The sequence below is a fragment of the Halichoerus grypus genome, chromosome 3, assembly GCF_964656455.1.
Source record: "Halichoerus grypus chromosome 3, mHalGry1.hap1.1, whole genome shotgun sequence".
Classification (NCBI taxonomy): Eukaryota; Metazoa; Chordata; class Mammalia; order Carnivora; family Phocidae; genus Halichoerus; species Halichoerus grypus.
Window position 1 is genome coordinate 39,761,798 of NC_135714.1, and position 20,737 is coordinate 39,782,534.

Consider the following 20,737-nt stretch of genomic DNA (forward strand, 5'->3'; position numbering starts at 1 on the left):
CAGAGCCTTGACACTGAGTTAGCCACTCGGAATTCTACCATTTTCATACCCAACCTGATGCCTTGGAAGAACCTCTGCAACTCCCTATTACTAATCTGTCATATCCAGTCAGGACCCCCATTTCTGTAAGGTTACTTTACAACAGTTTAACCTCTGTATGTAAGTTCCTTCATTTACAAAATATGAAGATAAATACCCCCAAGGTTATTGTGAGGTTTAACGAGATGTGGGAAAGAACTTGCTTATTATGAAAACTCTTTACAAATGTTTACTATCATTATTTTTTTTTAACTCCACTGCCTTTTTCCTAGCTCAAAGCCTTATAATCTGGACCATGGTAGCAGCTCTCCAACCGGTCTTTCTTTCCCCAGGCTCTTGCCTCATTTTGTTCAAACAACATTCCCCTCATTCCCACTGAATCAATCTTCAAAGACACCACCTTGCATCACGCTATTTCATTCACCAGAAATCCTCAATGCCTCCTCAAAAGCCTTCCTACCACCTGCAGGATAAAGTCAAAATTCCCATATTAACACCAGACAATCACAATCTGGCTAAAACCTATCATCCAATCTTTCCTTCCACTGCCCTTCAAATAGTCCATACCCAGTCAAAATAGTTGGTATGAAAAGTCCACCAGCTCAAAACTTACTTCCTTGATGAAGCCTTTCCTGATGACTCCAATTAATTAAATGCCTTCCAATTCATGCACCCATGATCTCTGTATCACTCATCATAGAGCACATCATAGTCTTCCATGTCCTACAGCATTTAATGTACAGTTTTTAACTTTCCCCTAGATGTAAAGCTCCTAAAGAAAAGTTCTCAACCTTAAGTGCACATTAAAATCACCTAGGGAGGGGCGCCTGGGTGGCACAGTCAGTTGAGCATCTGACTCTGGGATTTGGCTCAGGTCATGATCTCAGGGTCGTGAGATCGAGCCCTGCAACCAGCTCCATGCTCAGCACAGAGTCTGCTTAAGACTCTCTCCCTAGGGGCTTCTGGGTGGCTCAGTTGGCTAAGCATCTGCCTTCGGCTCGGGTCATGATCTCAGGGTCCTGGGATGGAGCCCCGCATCAGGCTCCCTGCTCATCAGGGGAGTCTGCTTCTCCCTCTCCCTCTCCCTCTGCCCCTGCTTGAGTGCTCTCTCTCTCTCAAATAAATAAATAAAATCTTTTTTAAAAATTAGAAAAAAAGACTCTTTCTCCCTTAATAAAAATCAAAACCACAATGAGATACCACCTCACACCAGTCAGAATGGATAAAATTAACAAGTCAGGAAACGACATGTTGGCGAGGATGTGAAGAAAGGGGAACCCTCCTACACTGTTGGTGGGAATGCAAGCTGGTGCAGCCACTCTGGAAAACAGTATGGAGGTTCCTCAAAAAGCTGAAAATAGTGCTATCCTATGACCCAGCAATTGCACTACTGGGTATTTACCCCAAAGATACAAACATAGTGATCCGAAGGGGCACCTGCACCCCAATGTTTATAGCAGCAATGTCCACAATAGCCAAACTATGGAAAGAGCCCAGATGTCCATCGACAGATGAATGTACAAAGAAGATGTGGTATATATATACAATGGAATACTACTCAGCCATCAAAAAAATGAAATCTTGCCATTTGCAACAACATGGATGGAACTAGAAGGTATTATGCTAAGCAAAATAAGTCAATCAGAGAAAGATAATTATCATATGATCTCACTCATATGTGGAATTTAAGAAACAAAACAGAGGATCATAGGGGAAGAGAGGAAAAAATAAAAAAAGATGAAATCATAGAGGGAGACAAACCATAAGAGACTCTTAATCATAGGAAACAAACTGAGGGTTACTGGAGGGGAGCAAGGTGGGGGGATGGGGTAACTGAGTGATGGACATAAAGGAGGGGGCACATGATGTAATGAGCACTGGGTACTATATAAGACTGATGAATCACTGAACTCTACTTCTGAAACTAATATTATATGTTAATTAATTGAATTTAAATTAAAAATAGATTAAAGGAACAGACTAGAGTCCAAAAATAGACCCACACATATATATGGACAAAAGAGTATATGCCATATGATTCCATTTATATAAAGTCTAAGAACAGGCAAAAACTAATCTGTGATAATAGAAATTAGAAGAATGGTTGCCTATGTGGGGGTGGGGAGTGGGGTAGAGGTGGACTGGGCGGAAGCATGAGGGAATTTTCTACGTCTCAACTGGGGCAGAGATTACTTGAATGTGTATAAATGTATTAAAACTCCTTGAATTAGAAAAAAAAAAAGACTCTCTCTCCCTTTTCCTCTGCCCCTCCCCTGCTCATGTGTGCACACTCTCTCCCCCTCAAATAAACAAATAAATCATTAATTAATTAATTAATTAATTTTAAAAATCACCTAGGGGGATGTTTTGGAATGTCCAGGCAGACATTTTTATTCAGTTGGTCTGGGGTGGGGCCCAGGGCATCATGACTTAATGTGCAGGTAGATTTGAGAGCCGCCATCTTAAAGGAAGAGGTTGGATTCTCAGAGTAACTACGGCCCTCTTGGTATTCATGGCAGCCTCTCAGTAAGCAACTGGAGAACAGACCCAATGAAGCCATCAGTTTTTCTAGGTTAAGAAGTCAGGGGAAAGCTCTTGTTCCTTTTGCATCTCAGTTGGTCCTGGTTATTCTAAATTAAAATTTTAGTACTCTTTTTTTTTTTCTTCTGAGAAACTGGTTGACATGTAAATAGCACTTCAGAAATCATCTTTTCATCTTTGTGCAACACATTTTCAATGCAGGGTGAAAACGACAACTTAAAGAATGGATTGTAAGGGAAAAAGCAAGCTAGGCCCTGGAAAACAGGCCATATGCAAATGTGTAGTTCCCAGGCCAGTGAGTAACACCATAGTTTCCAAAATAGAAGGCAGATTTTTGGAAGGTGGAAATGAGGTGTGGCTCAGCTGCAGTTTTAGAAGCAAAAGGTCTCAACATCCAGGGGCAGGAGAAAATACATCATGTTAAATGCATTGAAAAAAATATCCCCTTATCTGATTTATAGGAGATTTTAAATAGTCTTACCAAGAGCATACCAGTTGAGTTGAAATAAGTGTTAGACATCATCTATTTCACTCATTTTACAAATTAAGAAGCTGGGGTTTAGAAAAGTTTAGCGACTTGCCCAATGTCACCCAAGCCAAGACTAGAAGAAAAGTCTCCTGGTTCCAAGTGAAGGGCTTGCTCCACCATTCCGTACTACACAATTAAAACCTCACTGTTGTTTTAATAATTCATTGCTTAATGGGAAATCCTGGCCAAAGAAAACTATTAAGGTGCACAGAGATAAAAACAAAGGAAAATTCTCCTCATGTGGACTTCCAGCTGAAGACAGAGTGTTGTGTGTACACAGTTGCATTAGCTCCCTCCTGAAATCCCAATAAATCATCCTTTGTTTTTGCTGTTATCATCATTAAGGAATTAACTCTCATGAAAACAGAAAAAAGGACAGGAGGTATCAACAAAATTTGGGAAACTGAAAAGCAAATAAACATGTGGTAGTTCCAGCTGGGAGGAAGCCTGGAAACCCAACTTACGCTGCAAAGCGTCCAAGTAACTGAAGAATCAGCAGAACTTGGTATGTCTATAAATGGTGGTGAAGCAAACTTAAAACAAAAGGATTGTTTGCAGGTCTGTATAAGAAACAGGGTCCCTCACCCCCTCTCCCATACCATATAGCCAAGTGACTAATCCTCCCCAATCCTAGGAGAAAACTGGAGGTTTATAAAACTGAAGGTCTCTATATTGGGAGAAACTACAAACTATTGAGGCTAGGGGTACCATCCTCCAAAGGAGGACTTAAGTGAACCTATACAAGCATATATACTCAATGTTGAGACCACTCAGCTCTCTTCTCCCACTTGACTCCATAATACTGGATAAGGACCAGACTAAAGAGTAAAGACCTACAGATAACAGACCCAGAGCTCCCATGGCCCAGAAATGGCCCAGCCAGATTACCTATAGGAAAGCCCATAGGCAGCAAGTTCTACCCACAGCACAAAGCTTCCAATGGACTTTTAGAGCCCAATTCATGAATGAGAGAAAGCCAAGAGTCATCACTAAGAATGATTAGGAAAGATTCTAATATGAATTGAGGTCAAACAACAAATGGGGGAAAAAAACAACTTGGAGGAAACAAAGACTCTGCAGAGAAAAGAAAATGCTTTTTAAAAAAAGAAAAGTAATAAAATCAGAGTTAAGGGAAGATACTGTGTGCATGAAACGAGGTCAGGATATAGCCAGAATAAAGAATAGAGAACCAAAAAAGAGGAGCACTGGTAAAAAAAAATAAGATAGAAGAAATGAAAAGCTCAACAGAAAAGGCAGAATATAAAGTTGAGAAAACCTCTCAGGAAATAAAACAAAAAAGCCAAAAAAATTAAAAATTGGAGAGGGAATATAATAAAATTAGAGGACCCACCCAGAAAGTTCAGCATCTGAAAAAAAAAAGGAGTTCCAGAAGTTGAAAGCAAAGAAAACAGTGAGAAACTAATCAGAGAAGAAATTTAGGAAAATTTCCCCACATGGAGGGTTATCTTCATTTTGAAATAGAACCAAATCAAGGCACAACTCATAAAATTTCAAAATCATGAAGACAAACAGAAGATTCAACAAGCCTACACATAGGTTTCAAGGAAAGGCTCACATTTCAGATGGCACTCATCAAGGCAATACTGGAAGCTGGAAGATAATGGAGAAAAATTCCAAAAAATTTTGATTTCTAACCTAAAATTCTATGCTCAGCCAAACTACCAATGCAGTAATAGAAGAAAGACACTTTCCAAACATACAAGGCTTTAAAAATTTTCTCTCTGCTTTACCCTTCTTAAAAAGCTACCTGAGAGGGGTGCCTGGGTGCCTCAGATGGTTAAGCATCTGCCTTCGGCTCAGGTCATGATCCCAGGGTCCTGGGATGGAGCCCCTCAGGGAGCCCACCTCTCCCTCTCCCTCTGCCTGCTGCTTTCCCTGCTTGTACACTCTCTCTCTCTCTGTCAAAAATAAATAAAATCTTAAAAAAAAAAAAGCTACTTGAGAATGTAGTCTACCAAAATAAAAAGTAAACCACAAAATACATGGAATCCAGGAAACAAGGGTTCCAACACAAAAGAGAGGTAAGGAGCATCTCCTGGATGATGGTGAAGGGCAATCCTAAGATGACATTGAGCTGCAGGCCATCCGAGCAACTAGGCCACACTAGATCGAGTTAGAAGGTTCTTGGAAAAAATTCTTCCAGGATATGAACCTGAAGGCATTGGGAGAAGATTTATAATGAATTAGTAAAACTCAGCCAACTTAAAAAAGTAAATCAATGAATTCCAATGAAAACAAAAAAGTCTGCAGAAAAGGAAAAATAATCACAGCATGCTCGAGAGTTCATAATAATGTAAATAATAAATAATATTCTTACTACTGACATAAATATATTGGGGAATAAGTGAGTGCAGAAAATGTGTTTGTGTGTGGGTGGGAGAGTAACCATGAAAGAGAGCTATATCCTCCACGGTACTAGCAGGAAGCTAATAGATCATACCTCAAACAGAAAGAGCAAGAAGTTGCAATATAAGTATGTTACTTAAGAGACTGACGGTACAAAACTACTTTAAAATAATAAAAGTGGTTGCCTCTTAGAAACAGAATGATTGGAAGATCAGTGTAGAGGAATGTGTTCTCTACTCTCCTCCCTTAAAAAACGCTATGAAAACCAGAGGAAAATAATTCCATTGTCCAATGAACAAAATGATGGTCTTTAACTCCAAACTCCAAACTGTGAAACACGTATTTGTGAAATACTATGAAAAGTGGACCAAAATAGAGAAGGCAGCTAAGTAGATTTCCCTAAAAATAAACATCATTGTCCTAAAAGGTCAATCCAATGACCTTTTGATAAGATCAGTGAAATCCAGAGAGATAAGCAGACCCTGGGAGAATCAGGAAGTATCCCCATTGAATTCCTATTTATACAGAAAAATAATAAAAATTATTATAATCACCATTATCAAGCTTTTACTATTTTGCTGTGTTAGCACTGTTCTAAGCACTAAGCACTTTCAATGTATTAAGTGATTTAATTCTCTCAACAGACCTTCTCAAGTAGGTACTATTACTATTTGTATTTTACAAGTCACATCGGAAGAATAAGAGCCAGGTTTTAAAACAAGGCAGTCTAACCCCAGAGCCTACACTACTAACCACTACACTACATGGCCTCTTTCACAGAAGGAAAGGGAAAACCGAAGGAAAAAGCATAATAACAAGTCACTTTCAGCCTCCTAGTTTAGGGAGATTGCTAAAAGCAAATTACTTCAACAGAAATAATTGATGACTTCCAAGACATCACTAAGAGAAAGGCACACCAACCTCTCAATACCAGAAACTGAAGGGAGATGTTCTGAGTGAAGGAAATAATAGGTTTGATATTCTAAATTAGAAAACAAAGATGAAACAAAATTTCAAAGTTCCCCAGCTTACTCTCCCAGCCATTCTCCACAAGAAAAAGAGCTGATCCATTCAGAATCACAAAGGAACCAATTCTGGGTTACAAATAACTTCTTAAATACAAGGCAGAGCTGCAACATAAGGCCATTTATCTGTCCCATTGGAGATGAACACAAGAACACTATTCTCTTTACCCTGGCTGCTAACTATTAAAAGTTTGGAAAACTTAACAAACAATTCTAAAATTTCTATGGAGCCACGAAAGACCTCAAATAGCCAAAGCAATAAGAAGAACAAAACTGGGGTGCCTGGGTGGCTCAGTCGTTAAGCGTCTGCCTTCGGCTCGGGTTGTGGTCCCAGGGTCCTGGGATCGAGCCCCACATCGGGCTCCCTGCTCCGTGGGAAGCCTGCTTCTCCCTCTCCCACTCCCCCTGCTTGTGTTCCCTCTCTCGCTGTGTCTCTCTCTGTCAAATAAATAAATAAAATCTTTAAAAAAAAAAAAAAAAAAAAAGAAGAACAAAACTGGAGGCATCCCACGCCTTGATTCCAAACTATTTCGCAAAGCTATAGAAATCTAAACAGTATGGTACTGGCATAAAAATAGACACATAGATCACTGGAACAGAATAAAGAGCTCAGCAATAAACACACAAATATGCAGGCAGCAACCTCTGTGACCTCAGCCACAGCAACTCTTGCTAGACACGTCTTCAAAGGCAAGGGAAATGAAGGCAAAACGAACTATTGGGACTTCATCAAGATAAAAAGCTTTTGCACAGCAAAGAAAACAGTCGACAAAACTAAAAGACAACCGACAGAATGGGAGAAGATATTTGCAAATGACATATCAGATAAAGGGCTAGTATCCAAAATCTATAAAAAACTTATCAAACTCAACACCCAAAGAACCAATAATCCAATCAAGAAATAGGCAGAAGATATGAACAGACATTTCTCCAAAGAAGACATACAAACAGCCAACAGACACATGAAAAAATGCTCAACATCACTCAGCATCAGGGAAATACAAATCAAAAGTACAATGAGATACCACCTCACACCAGTCAGAATGGATAAAATTAACAAGTCAGGAAATGACAGATGTTGGTGAGGATGTGGATAAAGGGTGGAACCCTCTTAACACTGTTGGTGGGAATGCAAGCTGGTGCAGCCACTCTGGAAAACCGTATGGAGGTTCCTCAAAAAGTTGAAAATAGAGCTACCCTATGATCCAGCAATTGCACTACTGGGTATTTACCCCAAAGATACAAACGCAGTGATCTGAAGGGGCACCTGCACCCCAATGTTTATAGAAGCAATGTCCACAATAGCCAAACTATGGAAAGAGCCCAGATGTCCATTGACAGATGAATGGATAAAGAAGATGTGATACACACACACACACATACACACACACACACACACACACACACAATGGAATACTACTCAGCCATCAAAAAAAATGAAATCTTGCCATTTGCAACAACATGGATGGAACTAGAGGGTATTATGCTAAGCAAAATAGGTCAATCAGAGAAAGACAATTGTCATATGATCTCATTTATATGTGGAATTTAAGAAACAAAATAGAGGATCATAGGGGAAGAGAGGAAAAAATAAAACAAAACAAAATCAGGGAGGGAGACAAACCATAAGAGACTCTTAATCATAAGAAACAAACTGAGAGTTACTGGAGGGGAGGAGAATGGGGGGATGGGGTAACTGAGTGATGGACATAAAGGAGGGGGCATGTGATGTAATGAGCACTGGGTACTATATAAGACTGATGAATCACTGACCTCTGCCTCTGAAACTAATAATACATTATATGTTAATTAATTGAATTTAAATTTTAAAAATTTGTTAAAAACTTACACAAATATGGTCAATTAATTTACAACAAAGAAGCCAAAAATATATACAAAGGGAAAGGACTCTTCAACAAATGGTGTTGGGAAAACTGGACAACCAGATGCAGAAGAATGAAAGTGGACCACTGTCTTACACCATACACAAAAATTAACTCAAAATGAATGAAAGACTTAAATATAAGACCTGAAACCATAAGACTCTTCAGAGAAAACATGGGCCCTGAGCTCCTTGACATAGGTCTTGGTGATGATTTTTGGATACGATACCACGAGCAAAGGCAACAAAAGCAAAAGTAAATAAGCAAGACCACATCAAACTAAAAACTTCTGCACAACAAAGGAAACCTTATCAACAAAATGAAAGGGCAACCTACTGAATGGGAGAAAATATTTGCAAATCGTAATTCCAATAAGGGGTTAATATCAAAAATATATATGGAACTCATACAACTCAGTAGAAAAAAATCTCATTAAAAACATGGGCAAATCTGAAGAGACATTTTTACAAAGAATACATACAGATAGCCAAGAGGTACGTGAAAAGGTGGTTTCAACATCACTAATCATCAGGAAAATGCAAATCAAAATCACAATGAAATATCACCTCACACCTGTTAGAATGGCTATCATCAAAAAAAGAAAAAGAAAAAACTAGAAATAACAAGTACTGGCAAGGATGTGGAGAAAAGGAAACCCTTGTGCAGGAATGTGAATTGGTGCAGCCACTATGGAAAACAGAATGGAGGTTCCTCTAAAAATTAAAAACAGAACTCCCACATGATCCAGCAATTCCATTTTTGGGTATTTATTTAAAGACAACAAAAACACTAACTCAAGAAGATATCTGCACCCCCATGTTCATTGCAGCAGTATTTATAATAGCTAACACACCAAAACAACAAGTATTGATCAAATGATGAGGAGATAAAATTGTGGTGTATACATACATATACAAGTGGAATATCACCCAGACATAAAAAGGAATGAAATCTTGCCATTTGCAACAACATGGATGGACCTCAAGAGCATTATGCTAAGTGAAATAAATCAGAAAGAGAAAGATAAATACCATATGATCTCATTTATATGTAGAATCTTTTTTTTAAAGATTTTATTTATTTATTTGACACAGAGAGACACAGTGAGAGAGGGAACACAAGCAGGGGGAGTGGGAGAGGGAGAAGAAGGCTTCCCCCAAGCAGGGAGCCCAATGTGGGGCTTAATCCCAGGACCCTGGGACCATGACCTGAGCCGAAGGCAGATGCTTAACGACTGAGCCACCGAGGCACCCCTTATATATAGAATCTTAAAAAAAAAGAAAAAACCCACCCCAACTCATAGATACAGAGAACAGATTGGTGGGGGATGGGTGTGGGCAAAATAGGTGAAGCGAATACAAAGTTCCAGTTATAAAATAAATAAGTCCTGGGGAGGTCATGTACAGCATGGTGACTACAGTTAATAATACTCTATTACCTAGTTCAAAGTTTCTAAGGGAATAGATCTTAAAAGTTCTCATCAGGAGAAAAAAATACATACATTATATGTTAATTAATATTTGTATAATAATATTTGTATGATAAGTCTAGCTAACATCCATCACTATACAGTGTATACTGTATAGTGATGGATGTTAGCTAGACTTATCATGGTGATCATTTTACAATATATACAAATACTGAATCATTATGTGGTACAACTAAAACTAATACAATATTATTTACTCATTATCCTTCAATTAAAATTTTTTTAAATAAGTTTTTTTTTTAAAGTTTAAAAAACTTAACACATTAGTCTTTGAACACCAATATTTTGAAGTAGATAACAAAAACTGTCACTGTTTCACAAATGAGAAACCCAAACCACCAAGTTATATTCTGTGTCGAGTGTTGCAAATCTGGGTACCAGACTAATGGCTTGTAATTTCATGGTCTGATAATTTTAGCCAAAAGACCTTAGAACCTTTTTCATCATGAAAGGTTCTGCCTGAGGAAAAAAAGGTGGTTTTTTTGTGGGGTTTTTTGTTGTTTTTTTAAATAAGAAGGTATTAGGGCTGTCCATCCTAGTCCATACAACTTTTCATAATATTTTTAATCAAAGGAACAGAGGTACTAACCCAGAAAGATAGTCAGAGACAGCTGAAAACAAAAGTGAATATGAGTTACTAAATGATAGGATGGTAAAGAGCACAGTAAACAAGAAACAAACCGCCTAACTATCAGAGGAAGGAAAGGAGGAACTCCTTACAGGAAGGAGAAAAGAGTGACTTAAGGTTGTTGAAATTCTCTTCTTATTAGGTTGAATCATATGAAATTGCCAATATCCAGCAATATTTTATCTACAAAATCATGAATATCATGTAACTCAATCTAATACCTGCTAATGTCCTAAGATGAGTACAGTATTAACTCCCTTGGTTTCTGAACTTCTACATCAGAACACATTGCCTATTACACATCTCATCACAGGTTTATGATAAAGTTTCTGTTTGCAATTTTGAGAAATCTAGCATGAATAAACATCAGACTGACATTTATCTGAGAAATCAAATGCTCTGCACCTGCCAACAGTATCTGCAGATTATATTTCAGTTCCAAAGTACCTAAAATATAAGTAGCTATTATATAAGAACAAATGTAACCACGTTCTCTTCTGCAGTGTATAATCTCAGTGTAAGCCCCAATTCCTTTTGTAAAGGTGGAATTAAGTAGCAGTAATACAAGCAGAAGGAAAAAAACATGTTAGGATGACTTCAATCAGATAAATAAAGAGTACATTCTAGGCTCCCCATTTAACATCATGAATTGGAGCTATTCCCGGATTAGGCAGCACTTTAGCTCTCAGAAGTAACATTGTAGCCTTCTGTCCTCCTCATCTATTAAAAGAAGGCACTCTGACAACCTGTATGTTCTTAAAATCTTTCAGCTAGCTGACATGTGGTAGACTACAAAGTTTTGAGTACTTGACCTACTGAAGCTGAACCAGTGAGGAATGCAACCATCAAGATATCTAGTAGGGCGTCTGGGTGGCTCAGTTGGTTAAGCGTGCATCCAACTCTTGATTTCAGCTCAGGTCATCATCTCAAGCTTATGAGATGGAGCCCCCCGTTGGGCTCCACACTGGACATGGAGCCTGCTTAAGATCCTAACTCTCCCTCACCCTCCCTCGCCACCTCCAGCACTCACCCACTCTCTCTCTTAAAAACAAAACAAAAACTAGTAAAGACATAATCACTTAGTACTAACAACATCTAAAAAGAAGATAAGAGGTGGGACGCCTGGGTGGCTCAGTCCATTAAGCATTTGTCTTCGGCTCAGGTCATGATCCCAAGGTCCTGGGATCTAGTCCCACATGGGGCTCTTTGGTCGGTGGAGAGCCTGCTTCTCCCTCTGCCTGCCGCTCCCCCTGCTCGTGCTCTCTCTCTGACAAATAAATAAATAAAATCTTTAAAAGTTTTTTTTTTTTTAAAAGAAAAAACATTTTAAAAAGAGAAGAAGGTAAGAGGAGACTTCATGGGTCAAAGGGCAAAAGTTACAGAGGCCAGCTACTTGCCTCATCTCTCCTGGTAATGTAGCCCCCACCCCAGCCCACTGCCATATGGTGGATGATTAAGGCATTGGACTGGGGCAAGGGAACCAGCAAATAGACTGAGCAGTGCTGCCCTAAGGACAGTTCTTTCTCTTTGTCCATGTAATACAGGTATATGCATTGATTGAACATGTACTCTTTAAGACAGGTTTGGGTCTCACAATGCAGGTTCCCTCTGTGGTCTCTGGTTGTGATTGGGGGTGGGAGGTCTCCCCACTGGTAAAAAAGAAGAAAAAAAGAGATAAGAGCAATGAACGGAGAAAGAAGTTTTGAGAAAAAGAATCCATGTGCAATACCTCTAAGCATTGACAAATATAATTCCTATACAGGAGATTCATAGGTAAGTGGTTCTAGAAAGAAGTAAAAGTTGTCGGGACATGAAAATATTCATTCATCAACTGACCACATAGGCCTCAATCAAATATTCCTTCCACATTACTGGGTTCTGCTTCTTTGCTGGTCATTCCCTCTCACTGAATGAGGGGATGCAACAGTCAAAAATATCAAATATTCAAAAGATGAGGGTCTTCAAGAAGTCAATAATGAGAGTTTGGAGAATTGCTTTTATCATACTCAATGCCACTGGCAAATGAGGGCCTTACCATTATAGTTAGCTTGTAAAAACAATAAAATAAAATAACACAATAGAAGTATCAAAACATGATTTACAACTAAAATACTAAGATACATTGTGCAGGGGCACCTGGGTGGCTCAGTCAGTTAAGTGTCTGCCTCTCGCTCACGGCATGATCCCAGGGTCCTGGGATCGAGCCCCACATCCCTGCTCAGCGGGGAGCCTGCTTCTCCCTTTCCTGCTCCCCCTGCCTGTGTGCTCTCTCTCTGTCTCTCCGTCAAATAAATTTTTAAAATCTTAAAAAAAAAAAAAATACACTGTGACAGACTGTTTTTTGCTTCCTCCCCGCCTCCTTACCTGCTCCATCCATTCTATCCTTCTTCCTGGACATATGGGCTAGAGATACTTCCCAGCCTTCTCTATAGTTAAGTACGGCCATCTAAGTTAAAGCCAAAGGGATGTGCGCAGAAGTGATATGTGGGCCATCTTCAATTTAAACACAAGCTTCTCTCTCTCTCTCTCTGTCAAATAAAAAAATAAAAAAAAAAAAGCACCTAGGTGGCCCAGCTGGTTAAGCGTCTGCCTTCAGCTCAGGTCATGATCCCAGAGTCCTGGGATCAAGCCCTGCATCGGGCTCCTTGCTCAGTGGGGAGCCTGCTTCTCCCTCTCCCGCTCCCCTGCTTATGCTCTCTCTCTCTCTGTCAAATAAATTAAAAAAAAAAAATCTTTAAACACAAGCTACTTTCCCTGGATTGGGGCATTTTCCACCTTCTTACCAGCCAGAAAGTGCACATAACAAACTCAACTTTCCCTATGCATTCAAGACATCATGCTGGTCCTTGAATGACTTCATGGAGCAGAGCTGCCCCACCAACCCAGACTCACTAACCTACTCTGTAAGGAGAAATATACTTCTATTTTATTTTAGAAACTACATATAATGGTTTCTCTGTTACAGTGGCTTAACCTTTATTCCACCTAACAGGTATACCTTTGTAAAAACTGATAAATCTTTCTGACGCTTTTGCGGGGGGTGGGAAAAAAAGCCCTCCTTAGAACTGTGCTGACATATTCAAATGTAAAGTAAAGGCAGTCAAATTTTTTTACCGTGCATTTTCATCAAATAAATTATCTCAAGGAAGCAACTAATATTTGACTCACACTTTGTTCTAAGAGCTAGCAATTATAATTTAAGTGGTGCCACACATGCTTTCACTTTATTTCTCAGGAAAAATTCTGAATCATAACAGTTTTTTTTTCTTTTACCACTTACTATGCTATGTAAGTGGATTCACATTAAGCGACAATATTCTGGCACTAATCCTCCTCCCCTGAGGCATTTGCTGATAACCAACAAATGTTTCTCTTTCTGCTTCTTGTGACTTCAGAGGGAAACAATAACCAGTGGAAACAAGCCATGAATAACAAGCCTCTCCAGCGGGTAGATGATTTCTAGCACCTTTTACTAGGAGAAAACATAAGAATTTTTTAAAAAGTAATTTGGAAGTTATATATAAAATACTCAAATACCAATATGTGTTCCTTAGCTATGGTATTCTAAACTGTTTTTAATACGAAGCAGTCATCTATATCAACATATTCTTTTCTTATTGAATTCAATGTTTTTACAGAGTGAGGAAGTTTCTTTAACAAAAAGTTTCAAGAACAAAAACAGAACGAGATTAAGGAGGACCCAATAGATTTTAAGAATCTTAGGAGACATCTTAGTCAGTTGAAATGTAAGAGATAGGGACACCTGGGTGGCTCAGTCCATTGAGCATCTGCCTTCAGCTCAGGCCATGATCCCAGGGTCCTGGGATAGAGCCCCACATCTGGTTCCTTGTTCAGTGGGGAGCCTGCTTCTCCCTCTCCCTCTGCCTGCCGCTCTCCCTGCTTGTGCTCTCACTCTCTCTCTCTTTCTGACATAAATAAATAAAATCTTTTTTTAAAAAAAAGAGAAAGAAATGTAAGAGATAACTGTGGCAATGGTGATGTGAAGGTTTGCTGGTAAGATTTATCTGATGATATTCGGATTTGATAATATTAAGATAGTGTTAAGGGTTTTAGAGTTTTTTGAAGTGTGATAATGGTATTGTGATTGTATTTTTAAGAGTTCTTATCTTTAAGAGATACATACTAAAAATTTTAGAGATAATTAATGTCTGTGATTTGCTTCATAATTGAAGGGGAATATAAGGGTGTAGACAAAATAAAATTGTTCATGAGTTGATAACTATTGAAGCTGAGTGAGACATATGGAGTTCATTATACTATCCTATTTTTGTGTTTGAAATTTTCCACAATAAAACATTTCTAAAATATGCTTAAGGAAATAGCATGGTTTTCCATGTCCCTGTCATCCAACACTTTGCAACTGGTAAGAAAGAGAAGAGAAAAAGGTAAAAAGAGGAAAGGAAGGGAAGGAGGGAAAAAATAAGAACCAAAGCAGACAAACAGAAGTAGAAAAGGATGGGTGGGCTCTTCTTCCTCGAGGATGTTTTTGCCCCCTCTACCTAGCTCCCCACAAAAGCTCTTCCAATGATTCCTCGAGTCAGCAGAGCCTCATGATAATATAATGTGATACCATTTCTTCTCTGAGAAACCGGAAGACGTGGTCTCCAGCAGGCAAACATAAAACCAGAGTCCACACAACATTTGTCCTTGTTATAACTCCTCTCTCTTCTCTATTTCCTTTCCTTTTCCCTGTTCAAATTTCATGCAAGCAGAAGTTAGCTTTTCAAGTCTACAGTATGGTAAGAGGAGAATCCTGTACAGATTAATGAAGTACCAAGTACAGTGGGCAGTCAAGAGAGTCCACTCAAATTGCAGCCTTTTTATAAAAGAATCATTAGAAAGATCACAACAGTATCACAACTAAAACTACAAAGCACACTAAAGCAAGAAGGCAAATTTGATCAGAGAAGTATTTACCCTTGCTTCTAAGGCTTGTGGGGCTCAGTTAATGGAGAATGTCCAAAGATGAAATGCCAGGTATTATATACCTGATCTCTAAAAGGAAAAAAAATAAACTAATAAAAATGCTAATTTCAAAGAAAATATTTTCATACATCACTTGTAACAAATAAAAATTATAAACTACATTCAAAAAGTATCATGAATATAAGCCATGTACTAATTATTGTTTGGAAAATGTCCAATGACCTTTTGCAGATGTCCCATCTCTAATGAAGCAAATTGATAATATACTTTCCTGTTCTTTGCTCTACCCAACATTGTCATGATCTGGCCCATTTATGATATGGTAATGCTGTTGTTTTAGAAACAGATGCAAATTTACTGGCACTCCTCCCATTGAGAGTCAGGATCTACATCTCCTCCCCCTGAATCTGAGTGGGCTTTTGACTCCTTTGACTAATATAGGACAGCAGAAAGTATAAAATATGATCTCTGAGGCTGAGCCAGAAAAGGCCAAGTACCTCCTGTCTGGCTCTTTTGGACTTCTTACTCTGGACAGTTCGCCTTGGAACCTAGCTAAGGTTCCAAGCCCCCTCCAGGGGGTCCTGCCACGTGGAGAAGCCACATATGGGTGTTCTAGTGCAGAACTCCCACTGAGCCCAGGCTTCAAATCATCCTAGCCCAGGAGCCAGACAAATGAGTGACAGAACTCTCAGATGATTCCAGCCCCAAGTTGTCTGAGTCATTCCCGGCTTATCAAGTTTTCCAAGAAAAGAGATATTATGGAGTAGACACAAGACATTCCCACTGCAACGTCCAATTCTTAACCTACAGAATCCACCCATGTGATAAAATGGTTGTCGCGTGTCTGTACATTTCAGGTGGTTTGTTACATAGCAACAAATAACTGGGACATATACTATATCATTCTTGACCACCTCATTCTCTCTCATTTCTTTAAAAAAAGAAAAATTTTTTTAAGATTTTATTTATTTATTTGACAGAGAGAAACACAGTGAGAGAGGCAACACAAGCAGGGGGAGTGGGAGAGGGAGAAGCAGGCTTCCCGTGGAGCGGGGAGCCCGATAGGGGGCTGGATCCCAGGACCCTAGGATTATGACCTGAGCCAAAGGCAGACACTTAACGACTGAGCCACCCAGGCGCCGCTCTCATTTCATTCATCTCCAATCTGTCAACCTTCTTCCTTCCCTTAAACGTTTCCTCTTCTTCACTCATCCATCTTTTCACCATTTTCAGTTCACGAACTGATTGTCTTGTGGGGTTTTTTTCAAAGATTTTATTTATCTATTTGAGAGAGAGTGTGTATGTGTATAAGCAGGGGGAAGCAGAGGGGCAGAGAGAGAGAGAGAAGCAGACACCCTGCTGAGCAGGGAGCCCCATGCAGGGCTCAATCCTAGGACCCTGGGATCATGACCTAAGCCAAAGTCAGACACTTAACCAACTAAGCCACCCAGGCGCCCCAACAGGTCATGAGCTAAGCTGCCCACAGGAACAGTTTCAGACATTCATGTGACCAACCATGCATTCTGACATTATTTGCACAGCCATAATGTATGAGGAACTATGCATTACGAAGATGAACAAGACTGATCTTTGTTCTAGGGAGGCATAGGAACAAGTGACTTAAAAACGAAGAGCCACAATATAGTCTATTAAAGGCTATAAAAGTGGTATGGGCAAAGTGTTTTAGAACACTAATAGTCCCCAGAAATCGCTACTATGTGATGACTAAAGAGGAAACAATTACCTCTCTTCAAAGTATTGTGGACTGCTTCAATGAAGAAATGGCATATGAACAGAATTTTGACAGTTGGCTAGAGATACATCAATACATGAATAAAAGTAGATATTAATGTTCAGCCTTTATATGACTTCCACTATAAAGCATATGAAAATTCTTTTTTTTAAAAGATTTTATTTATTTATTTGACAGAGAGAGACACAGCGAGAGGGAACACAAGCAGGGGGAGTGGGAGAGGGAGAAGCAGGCTTCCCACAGAGCAGGGAGCCTGATGCGGGGCTCGATCCCAGGACCCTGGGATCATGACCTGAGCCGAAGGCAGATGCTTAACGACTGAGCCACCCAGGCGCCCCTCAGAAAACTTTTTTAAAAATTAAAAATGGCATGTGTTCACTGTGTCATTTTCAAGTTTTATAGTGGCTCTCCACCATGAGTTTTAATTTTGAATATTTTGTTAGTGTAGAAAAGAATTTAAACAGAAAATAGCCTTAGTTGTGGAAGAATGATTTTTTTTCTGAGTATAGTTAGAACACAATGTTACATTAATTTTAGGTGTACAACATAGTGATTTCACAAGTCTATACATTATGCTACACAAGAACAGCTAACATCTGTCACCACACTCCACTATTCCAATATCATTGACTATATTCTTACACTATGCCTTTTATTCCTGTGACTTATTCACTCCATAAGTAGAAGCCTATATCTCCCACTCCCCTTCACCCATTTTGCCCAACCTCCCCTTTCTCTCCCCTCTGGCAACCATCAGTTTGTTCTCTGTATTTGTAGGTCTGATTCACCTTTGCTTGTTTATTCATTTTTTTAAGATTTTATTTTATTTTTTTAAGTAATCTCTACACCCAATACGGGGCTCAAACTCACAACCCCAAGATCAAGAGTCACGTGCTGCACCACTTTCTACTACATTCTCCAGAACAAACAAATTACTTCTCACTCATAAACATCCCCTAACCCTACAAAGATTTCCAAGCAAAATACTTCATTTAGGGTGATACCTGAGCATTAAATCTCAATATCATGTTTTGCCAACAGAGGATCATATATTTCAGTGAGCCTGGAAATTCCATTATTTGGGAAATCATCTTCTATTAAGAAAAAATTGATGCCCAATTTTTTTTCCAGTGCTATATGAAGTTCTGAAAATCAAATTTACTTAAATAAGCAGTACAGATATTTAGAGAGCCCCACAAAACAATTAGTTAACATATATGTATATATATGTGTATACATGTGTTACATATATATATGTCATTTGTTTCACAGAAATTTCTCAAAAACATATTTCCAAGTTGTTGTTGTTGTTTTTTTCCTCCAAATACTCTTACACAAATCAAGTACAAGAAAATATAATACTTGGCATGATCTAGCATCCAGTACACTGCATGAAACATAGCACGTATTCAGGACTTAATGATTTCACTTTATTTACGCCTTGATGGTTTTTACTTCAGAAGCCAAACCTCAAAGGTAACGGAAGGATCTACTTCAGACCCTTCACTATTTTTAGTTGCTCTTATTGTCACTGGACAGACTTGAAAGAAAAACCTCATATCAAAAGTATATCCATCTGGTTTTTAAATCAAGAGGATCTGGGGCGTCTGGGTGGCTCAGTCGGTTAAGCATCTGCCTTAGGCTTAGGTCATGATCCTGGGGTCCTGGGATAAAGCCCTGCATGGGGCTTCCTGCTCAGCAGGGAGTCTGCTTCTCCCTCTGCCCCTCCCCCGCTTGTGCTCTCGCACACGCTCTCTCTTCTCTCACTCTCTCAAATAAATAAATAATCTCTTAAAAAAATCAGCGGGATCTTAGAATCACAAATTATCAAACAATCAACAGGATCCTTTTTCACTCTGAGATGTTTCTGAGAATTAATTCTGCCCCATGCAAGAGGTTCTTTTTTTTGATGGCGCTGACAGCTTAGAGCTTGCACATCACAGAGGCCCAGGCCAGAGCCTCCTACATCTCTCCTGTGTTAAGTGACAGTGTGTCCACCAAGCTCTCCTGCTCTCATCTTTTTTTTTTTTTTTTTTAAGATTTTATTTATTTGACACAGAGAGAGAGACATAGCAAGAGAGGGAACACAAGCAGGGGGAGTGGGAGAGGGAGAAGCAGGCTTCCCGCTGAGCAGGGAGCCCGATGCGGGGCTCGATCCCAGGATCCTGGGATCATGACCCGAGCTGAAGACAGACGCTTAACGACTGAGCCACCCAGGCGCCCCCTGCTCTCATCTCTTTAATGTGACAGGTCTTTGTCCATCCCTACCGTGAATCCCCTGTAAAATATAAGAGTGAGCCTCATGGTATAGAGGAATTTTCTCTGCCCTGAACTGAAAATGCAACTGAGAGCAACCTCACAAACTGTGAGGCCCCTGTGATGTCATCTATAAGATTAATGCACTGAAGCTGATATCTCTAACATAGTCAGTAGCCCTAAAATTGTAGTAGCTTGACATCCCAGAAACTCACCTGTTCCCCATATTACTACTGTCTGAAAAACAGAAAATTCGGCCATTTAGAAGGCAGGTCCGTACCATCTAATATATTAAACTATGAAAATTTTAATTTGTCTCCTAAGAGAGCTGGAAAAGACATAAACAATGGTTCTGTCAACATTACCCTAAAGATTTCTTTCCTTTCTTTTTTAAGATTTTATTTATTTGAGAGAGAGAGCAAGAAAGAAAGCAGGAGCAGGGGGAAAGGCAGAAGGAGAGGGAGAAGCAGACTCCCCGCCGACGCAGGGCTCAATCCCAGGATCATGACCCAAGCCAAAGGCAGACACCCAACTGACCTAGCTACCCAGGCGCCCCTAAAGATTTCTTTCCCTATGTCACCCTCCATGATCTTACTTTCCCAGTTACTTACACTGGAACTCCTGGCTAGGCAGCATGATTTAGTGGAAGGAACCTGAACTTTACAGCCTGACTGACCCGGCTCTAAGTCATAGCTTTGCCATTTACTAGCTGTTTAACTTTATGCAAGTTACTTAACTCTTCTGAGACTATTTCCTTATCTGTAAAATGAGGACAATGGTACCAACCTTGAAGGCGTACCATGAGGCGTAAATTAGAAAATGTACATAAAGTTTCCTACACATTGCAGACACTAAGGAAGAAGCTGGCCCAGTTTGTTGTTGCTTTACCTTTGCTCTGAACTGATACACATTTACACATTCAACAACCGTTAACTAAGAATCTGCCAAGTGCCAGATATGTCCTCAGGCTCTGGGACACAGAATAAAGCATGACACACACCAGTAAGGTGCCCACAGCCTAGGAGAAGGGACAGATATGACAAAGCTAACAACTTCATCACCACGTAGTAAATGCTATAGCAGAGATGGATAAAGCTTCAAATCCATCTGGAGATGGGAGATGGCAAGATCATCAGACAAGATGATGTCTGAGTTGGGCTAAAAAGGCTGAGGGAGCTGTCACCCGTGGAAGATGGTGATGCAAGGGTACATCACAGACCAACGGCTTAGCGTCACGAAATGCAAGGTGAGTTTAGAGGCAAACAGTAAAAACAGCTTCT

The 20,737-nt window shown here is 39.5% G+C and overlaps 1 protein-coding gene across 2 annotated transcripts in view; it reads right to left on the minus strand.

Moving 5' to 3' along the window:
- The window catches only part of TEC (tec protein tyrosine kinase), a 137,846-nt gene that overhangs the window by 88,157 nt on the left and 28,952 nt on the right, over positions 1 to 20,737 (minus strand). The window contains exon 2 of one of the 2 annotated variants that reach the window (XM_078068581.1): positions 15,440 to 15,517. The exons of the other annotated variant lie outside the window; for it this stretch is intronic. The gene's annotated coding sequence lies outside the window, so the exon portion shown is untranslated. The remainder of the gene's footprint in view (positions 1 to 15,439; positions 15,518 to 20,737) is intronic. 2 annotated transcript variants of the gene reach the window in all.